General features: G+C 30.3%; 4 non-coding genes across 4 annotated transcripts; 3 read left to right on the top strand and 1 right to left on the bottom strand.

Annotated features, from left to right (window-relative positions):
- Window positions 1-4,682: 4,682 nt before the first annotated feature.
- Window positions 4,683-4,755, top strand: TRNAE-CUC (transfer RNA glutamic acid (anticodon CUC)). Its single transcript has one exon. It is a non-coding gene; the product is annotated as a tRNA-Glu (tRNA).
- Window positions 4,756-4,870: 115 nt separating this feature from the next.
- Window positions 4,871-4,942, bottom strand: TRNAG-UCC (transfer RNA glycine (anticodon UCC)). Its single transcript has one exon. It is a non-coding gene; the product is annotated as a tRNA-Gly (tRNA).
- Window positions 4,943-5,128: 186 nt separating this feature from the next.
- Window positions 5,129-5,202, top strand: TRNAV-CAC (transfer RNA valine (anticodon CAC)). The gene has a single exon. It is a non-coding gene; the product is annotated as a tRNA-Val (tRNA).
- A 330-nt stretch (window positions 5,203-5,532) lies between these two features.
- On the top strand, window positions 5,533-5,621 carry TRNAM-CAU (transfer RNA methionine (anticodon CAU)). The gene is given in 2 exon segments: window positions 5,533-5,570; window positions 5,586-5,621. It is a non-coding gene; the product is annotated as a tRNA-Met (tRNA).
- The last annotated feature ends 6,936 nt before the right edge of the window (window positions 5,622-12,557 follow it).

The following is a 12,557-nucleotide window of genomic DNA, read 5'->3' as shown; positions in this document are numbered from 1 at the left end:
CAAAGGTATCAAGACATGCATAACATCTAATCCAAAATCCAAAAAAGACACATAGGTGACCTACCATGTAAGTGGGTAGGTGTCATTGCATGAGCCAACTCTAAGGTTACCCTTGCAGCCTCTCTAGACTCTGAACCCCTAGTGACTCTATGTGGCATCAATATCCTTTCTTACAGACAAGGGATACTAATGAGGAAAGGTCGCAACCAAGTGTTCCCTCTACTCCCAACCTAGCCTATACTAGCACCAGAGGCATGGGCGAGTAACTCCGCGAACTCTTATTAATTGATTTAAAACTCATTCAATAAAATATTATCACTTATTAATACAACTTACAATGGGTTACCCAGGAAACATCTTTACGGCTCAGGCATCCATTACAAGCTACTTCCCAACATCATAAAGATAACCTACCCTAATCTCATAGAAGAAAGTCTCATCAACTCACAATGACCACATTAGTCCTATATAAGCACCTAGAAATCACAATGTAAACGTTGATCAAAACCTCATAGATCAAATCACATTTATCATGATGTTCACATAACATCTTAACACAAAACTCTCAAGCCTCTAGACATCCTAATTGGTCAATACAATAATTTAAACCCAACCCCAACATGATGTAAACCATACACCTCATCAAGTAATTTGAAACAAGTGTAGTTCCATAGTTCATTTGGTTTGAAATCATAAAAATTCAATTTACAAATGGGTTCAAGTTTCCATTTTCAAAGTGTCACATTTGATGAAGTTTTTTAAAGTTCACAAGTATTTCAAATGACCCAATAATCCATTAAAACACCTTAGTACACAATAGAATATTCATATAAAATGAAAAAAAAATTAAAGCAGTAATCAAAGAATTATTAAAAATGTCTCTTAATTAAAAGTTAATTACAACTATTTTTTTATTTTATTGTTTATAAAATATATTTATTAAATAATAAATAATAGAACAAAATATTTTAATTAAATATTATTAAAATTAGTAATAATAATTATTATAATGCTAATAATTATTATTATTAAATTAGTAATAAATATATATATATATATATATATATATATATATATATATATATATATATATATATATATATATATATATATAATCATAACTATTAAATTAAATAATAAAATAACAATTACTAATCATTATTACTATAATTAAAAATTTATAATAAAACAAAATGCAATAAGAAAAAATATCACAACCCAAAAATATGGGGTGGTTGCTTAGTGGCCTGGCTCCTTTGGTAGAGTTCACTGCCTCAGCAACGTTTGTTGCTTTGGTAGTGTTCATTGTCATTGCAACCAAAGGGGGGAGGCCACGACCCCTCCTCCATTATTTAAAAAAAAAAATTATTTGTAAATAAAACAATACAAAAATGTCTCCCAATGCAATATACATATTCTTTATAAAATTACTAATAAACACCTAGTATGTGACTTTTTTAGCAAACTCCATTTAAACAAAAATATGGACAACAATGATTCCTCCAAACCAACTATCAATTTATTATAGATCTAGTTTTGAAAACAAATAATGGTTTCAACCAAAACCATTTCTGAATCAAGATTCACACACAAGCACGAAGAAGACAAAGGAAATATTCAAAGCAATCTACTGTGATAATCTCAAGAAAAAATTCCTACCTCAGTCTGATGCTAACCAAACAGATGCTCAAAGATTGCAAGAACTCCCATCTCTCAAAACCCTTTCCAAAAATTTGCCCCTCCAAACTTGTGTGTGGAGAAATGAGCTCTAATTTCTTAATAAAGAGCTTTCTCCTTTAGGGTTTCTAGTTTTATGAACACACAAAGTATTTTCTTTTATTAATTGATTTGTTTTAATTTCATGTGCAAACTATTTGCAATGTAATTAAAATAACCTTTATTTAATTTACTCTCTTACTTTTATTAGATCACAAGACATATTTAAAAGTATATTTATTCATTTAACTAATAATAATATCTAGAGTTCATTATGAAAATGAAACTCCTGAATTAAGTATTATTAAATTAAATAAATATAATTACACCAAATTTGGAACTTTAATTAAAACTTTTAAATTTAATACTTCTATTTAATTGATTTCTCAATTAATTAAATATATTAAAATTTTGATTTTTCTTTATAATTTTTTTTGTTAAATTATATATTCTATTTATTTGATTTAATTAAAACTAAAAATTACAATAGACCCACCATTATGAATAAGAAAACCTATCTATAAAACAAAGTGTGGATTCAAACTTAAGGGTAAAAATTTCAAATTCACGTCACTTTGACAAATTTGAAAGGGTGAATAACTTGGATAATTATCTTATATTCTAGGAAAATTGGCTCAAGTTTAGGATTTGGACTCAAGAATTATCTCCCCTCTTTACCAATGAGATATTGTGATAGGGCATGCTCATCCTGGCAATTTAGGGAAGTCAATGCCTGATACCTGAAATATGCATAGAAGTCAAACATGTACATATACATATAAATCTAAACTAAACAAGCAATGGGGTGAGTGGTACATCTTGTAGATCCTTACTAGTAGGTGACTATGACTCCCTCCCTCAACCACATTAGAGACGTCAAACATAAAGTAAAATATACATGTACACCATACACATGCAAGTATGTGGTAAGTAACCATAGGAAATTGTATATAAATAATCCATCTAACTATCACCATGAAACAACTGAAATCGATATATGAACATACAAAGTATCATCATCGAAAGAATAAACATGAACACATGAAATAACCGAGTACTAAGTAGCTCATCAAATATATAACTAAGTATGAAATAACATCCAAATCAAATCAGCTAACTAAGTACCATTAATCATAAAACATAACCATGAAGTTGGCCTAAAAGAATTCAACAATATAACATGAAAAGTAAAATAGGGGTAGACACTACACAGGTCAATAACTACAAAAGGAGAGGTTGTATCAAATTTTGCATAGGAAATAGGGGAAAATCCATTACAATGCAAAAGATAGAACACCAAATGTAAATAAAGTGCAAATCATTATTTAGGATGACATAAAGATCAAATCGAAATACCTTAGCAATAATTCAATACGGTTCAATACGGTTCTCCTTTTGTAATTATTTAAAATGCACTTCACCTAAATAGCTTTAATATATGATTAGGTGATGAATATAAGACCTAGGCATCTAATTTTTCTAATAGAGACATTTTTCATATTCAATAGTATGTTTAAACATCCATATGGTTGATTTCACTATTTCATAGCAAAATTTGATAATAATTTCACAAAAAGGTGTTCCTTTTTATAGTTTTATAATCATAGAATTTTTAAATATTTTTATTTTATTACTTCTTTCTTTTAGTAAAATCTTTTTTTTGGTTCGATAGTAGGCCCAAAGGCCACTTTACAATGCTTTTATATAACCATTTCAATAGGGCGCCATATATAAGAGATGGTATAGGTATCTATGGTCCTACCTTTATATTCTTAAACTGAAGATATTATTGTAAAAGCCATGTTGCAATACCTGAACCCTTATTAGTATCACTATGTGAATCCTTGAATCAACATGTTGTTTTATAAAAGCCTTATTGCATTACCTGCAATTCAAACTTGACTAATATCAAAAGTTGGATGAATCTAATGGAATCTTTGGATAGAAAAAAATGAGATTTAAAATATTGATTCATTAAAATTTAAATATGCAAAGCATTAGTGGTTCAAACTTCTTAGATAATGACTATCATTACAAGGGCAAAATGCTTATACTCTAGGTAGAAATGTTAATGATTTGTTTAGTGTCTTATTTTTATATTGAAAGGTATGCAACAAGCATGAGAATATTGGGATGGGGGTACTATAAACCTTAAAAATCCTAGTGCTCAAAATCTTTTTAAGACATATCTATCAATTATATTATCCTTTTGTAAGAAAGTGGTGTCTCACTCTAAGGTGGAAATTTAGGTCACATATAAAATACTTTTTAATGTGTGTAACAGGTAAGATTGTCTAATATCATAATTGTATGTGAGAACATCTTATAACATAATAATTTGTGGGAGTTTCTTATGGTAGATTCTATGATATATTCCATAACATAATTTAGCGCGTGAAATCTTCTACAAATCTACAAAATGGGTTATACATTGTGTCGAAGTTACGATGCATCATATATGAAATTTTAATAGAGATAATATATTCCCAATTTTTCCTAAGGAGATTTCCCAACATATGTCTACTTGACTCTTTTATATCCTCTCCTTTCATTCTTGCTTTATGTCTAATGCTCTTCTTCTTTCATTCTTGATTTATTTCTATGTTTTTATTTTAGAAAGGAATAATGACTAGTTTGTCTTGAAACTTGGAACCGTATTGGATTATTGCTAAGGTATTTTGATTTGATCTTTATTTACATCATGACTAGTGATTTGCGCTTTATTTGCATTTGGTGTTTCGTCTTTTGCTTTTGACCTATTTCCTGTGTAAAAATTGATGTACACAACCTCTCCTTTTGTAGTTATTGACCTGTTTTTTTTCCATGTGCCATTCACCTACGAATAGCTCGCAGTAAAAAGATTGGGCAGAAAAAAATCTTGAATTAGCTTCAAAATTCGCGTTGCTAATTGGTTTAGCGGTGGAAAAGAAAAACAGTGGAGAGAAGTTGTAAGATGCAGCCACCAATCCGTTGTAGTCTAGTTGGTTAGGATACTCGGCTCTCACCCGAGAGACCCGGGTTCAAGTCCCGGCAACGGAATTCATTTGCTGTTCCCTCTAGGAGGATACGATTTTCCTTGACAAAATCACGGAACTATTTTGCTTCTTCTACCATACGACGTCAACTGCCACATGGAAGACAGAGTCGATTTGAGTGCGTCTGCCGGGAGTCGAACCCGGGTCTATTGCTTGGAAGGCAATTATCCTAACCGTTGGACTACAAACGCCGTTGATGTTGGAAATCCAAATTATTTAGGTCTGACTGGATCCGATGTGCAAGACAAGTGCGCTGAGGTGTGCCCACTGTTTCGCGTGTAATTGGAGTATTGCATTCGCATTGACTCTCTATTTCTCTGTTGCGGAGAACGCAATTGATAAGTTGTCATTCAGAATAAAAAGAGATTAAATAAGAGGTCTGGGTGGTGTAGTTGGTTATCACGTTAGTCTCACACACTAAAGGTCCCCAGTTCGAACCTGGGCTCAGACATTCGTTACTACTAGTTTTTTCTTTCTTTGCTCAATACTAAATAAACAGATTGCGGTCTCTTTGCTTAGGCGGGCAATTTGCACATTTCCACACCAAAGCAGCACATCAGAGTGGCGCAGCGGAAGCGTGGTGGGCCCATAACCCACAGGTCCCAGCATCGAAACCTGGCTCTGATATACTCAAGTTGAAATCAGCTGAGGCTTCCGTTCATCCTCCCTCTTTCTTTCTTGGGTGAGGCTCTGATACGTGGATTCGCCTCAGGCTTCCGTTCGTTTGTTCTTGTACCTCTGGTACCTACAATTATCCTGAAATCAGTAAAATTGTGAAGTTGGGGTGGTGGCGCAGTTGGCTAGCGCGTAGGTCTCATAGCTGAGGTTAGAGTAATCCTGAGGTCGAGAGTTCGAGCCTCTCTCACCCCAACACATCGACTTTTTCCTTGTTTTTTATTACTACCTCCCTCGTGGAATCCCTCCTCCATTTAAAATGCCTGCAATGGGTAAAGCCATATTTACATTGTATTCAACCGCGTTCATAAAGCTTTGTCTATTGGATTCCAAGTACAATTTACGGAAAGCTCTTCACGCTTGTAATATGATTTTAGTTGCCCATGTTTTCCAACCCCTCAAATGCTTGTAATATGGTTTTATCCTTACAATGTGCTCCAAGTCGCCACAACAAGTCTATACTTCCGATTTGAATCTTGAAAGAAAGCCACACTTATTGTGTTAGAAGTATTTTGTCTTACTTTTTAGAATTCAACACAACCTAGCAAGATGGAGAAATGTAACATTTCTTATATTTTGCAATCATTCCTCGGATCAAATGGTCACACATGAAACGTATTCAATCAGTCTATCTATATTATTATCACTGTTGAATAATATTTAATATGAAGTAATTACACACACACGTGCGCGCATACTCGCATAAGATTGTATTCTACACAATATTTACTAGCATACCCAATGTATCATTCTTCTTCTCCTACAAGATAACTCTTGAAGATGAGAGAAAAAATCAAGGCAAATAGCTATATAAATTTATTGTGTCAAGTATTTTGTCTTTTTTTTTAGAATTCAACACAACCTAGCAAGATGGAGAAACACTACATTAAGCATGTCACATTTCTTATATTTTGTAATCATTCCTAGATAAAATGTTTCTTATTTTTTCAACATAGCCTAAGTATATTTTTTAATTATGAGTACTAGTAAATTGATTTCTATTAACCTCTTGAATATCATCATCAAATGATACACATGTTCAAGAAGGCTAGTACTATTTATTGGTTTGCTTTGATTTTTGGTTCTTGTCATGTTAATAAATGTTATTATTAATTTTTGATTTTTTAGTCCAGCCTATTTATAGGCTGAGACTTATGTTTTCACCTGATATTAGGCTATTAGTTTGCCTTAAAAGCTGTGCCTTTGCAAAATATTAAACATGATTTCCAATGTTTGAAGTGTCTTTTTTTTTTTTGAATTTCTTGAAAAGTATTTCTTTTTTCTTATTGGTTGACCCTATTTTTTCTAGGGGTTTGATTAATTTTCCATTCTGAAAATTACAAAAAAATTGTCTAATCAACTAAATTTTTTTTTTTTTTAAGTAAATTTAAGTCTCCATATCTCTAGACTTTCTCTTTATATATTATATGCTATCTAATATATATAACTGGTAGTATTTTTTTTTGAATTTCTTAAAAAGTATTTCTTTTTTCTTATTGGTTGACCCTATTTTTGCTAGGGGTTTAATTAATTTTTCATTCTGAAAATTACAAAAAATTGTCTAATCAACTAAAAGTTTTTTTTTTTTAAAGTAAATTTAAGTCTCCATATCTCTAGACTTTCTCTTTATATATTATATGCTATATAATATATATAACTAGTAGTATGGAGAAAGGAAAGGACTAAGAATTAAATTATAAAATTTATTATAGAAGTTAATTAAATTTTATAAATGTTATTAAGTTTTATTATATACTTTATTTTATATAATAATTTTTTTGGTATATATATATATATATATATATATATATATATATATATATATATATATATATATATATATATATATATATATATATATATATATATATAAAATCCCTAATCTTCTTCATTATTGTAATTTTGAAATGAGATTTAAGTTTAGCATTCAAATTAGTTTTACAAGTAAAGTTAGAGTTTAGTATGGGAATTCAATTAAGATTAGATTTACTATTACGTTAGGTTAGGGTCAATAATAGAATTGCATTTAGAGATAAGCACTACAATATTTACCCATTTAATGTTTATATTGAAAAAAAAGTTTGAGTAATTTTTTATTTTAGTAGATAGTAATGAAATACATATTATTTAAATAGATTGATAGTAAATACGCTAGAATAAATTCATAAATTATGAAGAAAATTTGAAGTCATCATATAAATGAAATTATTTAAGTCAATTGGTTTAAAATAATATTGTACCTATTGATTTAAAATAAAAAATATATGTTCAAACAACACTTTCCTCTAATTTTCTCTAATTTTCTATTTCATTATTCTATGTTCTTATATTATAAAAGAATTAAATTTTATTTTAAAACTTATAAAATTAATTTATTTGATTTACTCTTTAATAATTATTAGTTTATATTACTTTATTTTAATTTTCTTCTTATAATTATTTACAATCATTTACTTATGCCAATGTTTGTTCAATCTATTCAAACAATATTTATTTTTTTACTATTAGGCTGGACTCTTGCTGTAACACAGCTCTTGTTCATTCTTGTCATGTTAATAAATGTTATTGTCTTATTTTTTTAATTAAATTCTTTTATTATAATTTTTAATTATAATTATAATTTTTAATTATAATTATAATTTTTAATTATAATTATAATTTTTAATTTAATTCTTTTATTTAATTAATTTTTTTAAAAATTAATTATAATTAAAAATTAATTTTTCTTTATAAATTTTTGTTAAATTAAATCCTTGAATATTCTCTTAATTTGATTTAATAATAACTTAGGTAACCAAGTACCACCAATCATAAAACATAACCATAAGGATGGCCTAAAATAATTCGACAATAAGATAAGAAAAGTAACCTATGGGCAGGAATTACACAACATGTGCACAATGAACTCATCATTGACCACCGACTAATTATTCTTGATTTCCACAAGATCTATGGAGATTTTTAGCACCTTTGCAATTTTCTATCATCGTAGGGCATTCATGATGCTCAACTTTGTTGGATATCTTTGAGTCTTCTACTCACTATGGTTAGGAGAAGAGATCAAAAACACCAATCTATATTAATAGTCCCGATGCATTTTGGTTCACAAGAATTTGTACTGCATACACTTTTCTAACTACCATCTTGTATGCCACTATACAATAATCTGATCGCATATCATATTGAGTCGGCATCTCTGCAATAACAAGGCACTGATATTTATTTGTGTACTATATCTATGACACATATAAATCCCTTGACATTGTATTTATATCAGATACTAGTGGTGATCATGACTTCATTTATCTTTATACCCAGCGATTAAGGAGTACATCTCCACATCATTGTGATCATGCAATTTCAATAGTAGTGACTATATGAAGGAAGGAAAGTGATATTTATTACTGCAACATATCATACCAACATTGCATAATCACATATTTATATAATTCAAGTGAGAGTCAATTGGCATTCAAGATCACTATACTCATCGTGAATATTTATATTTTCATGAGAATAATAAACTAGATAAAATTTGTAGAATTTGAAATTATCTTAATTTCTATACTTTACAGCTCTCAGGATTGAAACGTGATATGATACCATGTTGGAAGTCAAACTTTTGGATAATAAAGAAAATTTACTTTCTTCTTAATTATTCTTTTGTAGAAATATGAATATATGTAAATGGCAATATAATATATTCAATATATATTAGATCAAAAAATTGGTTGCATATGAATCTTATCATAGGTTTATATAGTCTTCAAAGAAATAAGTATGGTTGAATTAAAAGTTGATAAAATTAGTAGGAAAATTTAATTTGGTTTACCACTGCAAACATGCTTTGATGTATACATTAAAGACTTCAAATAAGATATTTGTTCAATGTGTATAATTGTTGCTTGCAATGGTATATTATTATTGAATGGGGAGTCACTTCCCTGATGGGGAGTGACTCCATCATGGAGTCACAGCCCATTGGGTATGTGACTCCTAGTTGGATAAACTTAAAACAAACACTAATATGCTCGTCAACTATTAAGATTCAGTCAACTCAGTAAGCATATGGTCCACCATGGATGTATTCAATCAGTCTATCTATATTATTATCACTATTGAATAACATTTAATATGAAGTAATTATACATAAATACATATATATACACATGTATACATGTATGTTTATATATATATACATGTATGTCACACACACACACACACACACACACACATGTATGTGTATGTATGTATGCATTGTTGGAAATGTAATATAGACTAGGTGGTTCAGAGGGGAGGAAGGGGTGAATCTGAAACCAATAAAACTTGTACTTTAATTCACCAATTAAACCTTCACAATCTAATCTAATCTAATTGCATGCATGAAAGACTGAAAGTAAAAAAACTTTCATAACACTTAGAAAAATATTTGGTAACCCAGAAACCTTCCAAATAAAAAGTAAAACTAGACTGGGGATGATACCCACAAGCTTGAACACTGCAGTATAAAGTTAGCCTATTAAAGCTTACAATTGATCACTTTTGGTGATCTGCCCTGTTCGGAGCAATAAGGACTTTTAGGTCTACCTTGTGAAAGGATTTATACAATATAATTAAGTATGCACTTGGTCAAGCGATTCTACATAAGATTGCTAAGTCCACCATGTGAAAGGATTTGACTAATGCACTTGTTAGGGTGAATTAGTAGTACATCTTTGATCTACAACTCAGTTTGTTGAATGAGGTTCCTTTGATGTAGAATGATCACCTTGCTATGATAGATAAGACTCTTATTTTCCTTACACTACTTGTAGCCTTTGTCTTCTAATTCACACTCATACTTGTTATTCCTATTACACACTATATTTGGATCACACAAGATGTATTACATATATAATTATCTAGTTAATTATCTTCTGGAGTTGACTACAACACAAAATTCAAAAAAAATCACTAAGTCGGCTTACTATTGAAACTCAGAATCTGAAGACCACTCATGATATACTGACACTCAGAATTACTATCAACTTGACAATCTCTAGCACTTGGTTGAATCTAGTGCATAGTCCACATTGATCATTTGGGAGTAGTGTGAACTTGGTTAGCACTTGGTGACTTGGCAGACACTGAAGGACTCGATAGACACTGAAGAACTCAATTGACACTATAGCTTGGTCAACACTACCTTCCTTCTGCTTTGTTAACACCACTAGCCCGATAGACACTAGTAGCTCAATTAACACTACTTCCTGCTTGGTTTACCCTATGAATCTTGGCTTACACTACTTTTTGTCTATGAAGCTTTATAGAATATGTGAAGCTCAGTAGACTCTATGAAGCTTAGCTTACACTGCTTTTCGCTTGTGAAGCTCAGTAACAATGTAACAAATCAAATTGATTAAGTATTTAGTCACTAACTAAAAAATGATTTGACCATAAGGTCAACAATGTCCCCCTTTCACATTAGTGAAAATAACACTTATCATACCAAAATTTTGAATACTAAAAAATATAAGTCAAAAATCCCCCTATCAATATGCTTGGGATTGCAACTTAGTTTTGACTGTTGTGCTGACAACTCAGTAGACTCTGACTCTATTTTTTATTTTTCAAAATTATTTTTGTAGCTTTATTGTACATATATTTCTTCTTTCTCTTTATAGATATGTGTATCTTCCTTATGATATTGTCATTTTTCCATTGATTTTATTCCTTATGATATACATTCCCCCCTTGATTTTAATACAAATGCCAAAAATGCTATTTTACAAGGTAATACCAAAATGTGAAAGGAAATCACTATGTACCTTCAAAATTATGTCCATTATTTTGTCTCAGTTCTCTTGTAAAACTTTGGAATAGTGCAAAATTATCTGCACTTCAGTTGATAACTCTATCATATGATCAACAATTGAAAATTTATTGTTACAGATCAATATTTTAGCATGAACAATATGTTTTTGCATTACATCCAGGTTTGGAATTATCATATTATGAATATCTACTACTGTAACCTAGATTTTGGCTTCTTCCCTCAACAGTTCTTCCTGCAAGTCAATCAGATACCTAATTTTTACAAAATATGTAGAGCTAGTGCTTGGGTCAAGTGACAACTAGTGTACACTTGCCTTTAGATTAGTATCTATCTGTGAAAACGTGTCCTTTATTTCTTTGGTGAAATTGGACGTATCAGTTAATTTCATAAATAAAGAAACAACATTATTTACAAAATTCTCAAAAGAAACAAGAATAGTGGATAATTCCACTTGATCAATGACAATGTTTAGTACCACTTTCTCCAAAAATTTATTGTCAAATTTTATTTCTACCCTTTGTAGTATTTTTTCTTGTCCACTCAATTCTTCATTAAACTTGTGAACCATGTCAACAAGTTGATCCAAAATAGATTTGTTTTCAGCAACCTTTATACTAAGTGCATCAACAAACATACCTTTAATGTCTTCAAGAACTTGATTCTTCTTCTTCCTTTCCTCTCTCAGCTTCTATTATTTTTTCCTTTTCTTCCAAAGCTCTCCTAGAGTGTCCATCTAATTAGGAGTAAGACAGGAAAGATCCCAATCTAGAATGACTATATCTTCCTCTAGATCAATCCCATCATTGGAGGCTTTTACCTCTTTACCCTTTTATTTTTGAATAGTAGAAAGAACAATTTATTTTCCTTTACTCAAATCATCTATGCTTGGTTGATGCTTAACCTCGACTATCATTGCACTTATTTTTGAAACATCAGAAGCATAAATAATGTTACTTATAGGAGAAACAACAATATAGAAGGAATATTTGCTATACCTTGCTGAGACTCAGTTTGGTCTACTGCTATGAAAAGTGGATCCTACTTCTTAGTAGATGATGTGGTAGTTACAACACTCATCATTGCACTGGATAAAATAGCTCTAATAGTCAATTGAATGCTCGGTGGAACAATGTTTACCTCAATTGTCTGTGACTCGGTAGTAGCCTTCTCTAAGCTAGATTACACTAAGGCTTTGCTCAAAGAGTTAGGAAGGGAGGCCATTACCTCTATTGCAATATCCTCAAGATCTGAATCTTAAATGTTCTGAATCTCAGGAAGATCCTCACTTACTGTTAGATCATTCTCAACCTCTTCAT

This window comes from Cupressus sempervirens, chromosome 4, assembly GCF_028749045.1.
Source record: "Cupressus sempervirens isolate cs-2001-9-10 chromosome 4, ASM2874904v1, whole genome shotgun sequence".
Classification (NCBI taxonomy): Eukaryota; Viridiplantae; Streptophyta; class Pinopsida; order Cupressales; family Cupressaceae; genus Cupressus; species Cupressus sempervirens.
Note: the sequence above shows the minus strand (reverse complement) of the source record. Positions and strands in the feature narration are given on the sequence as shown.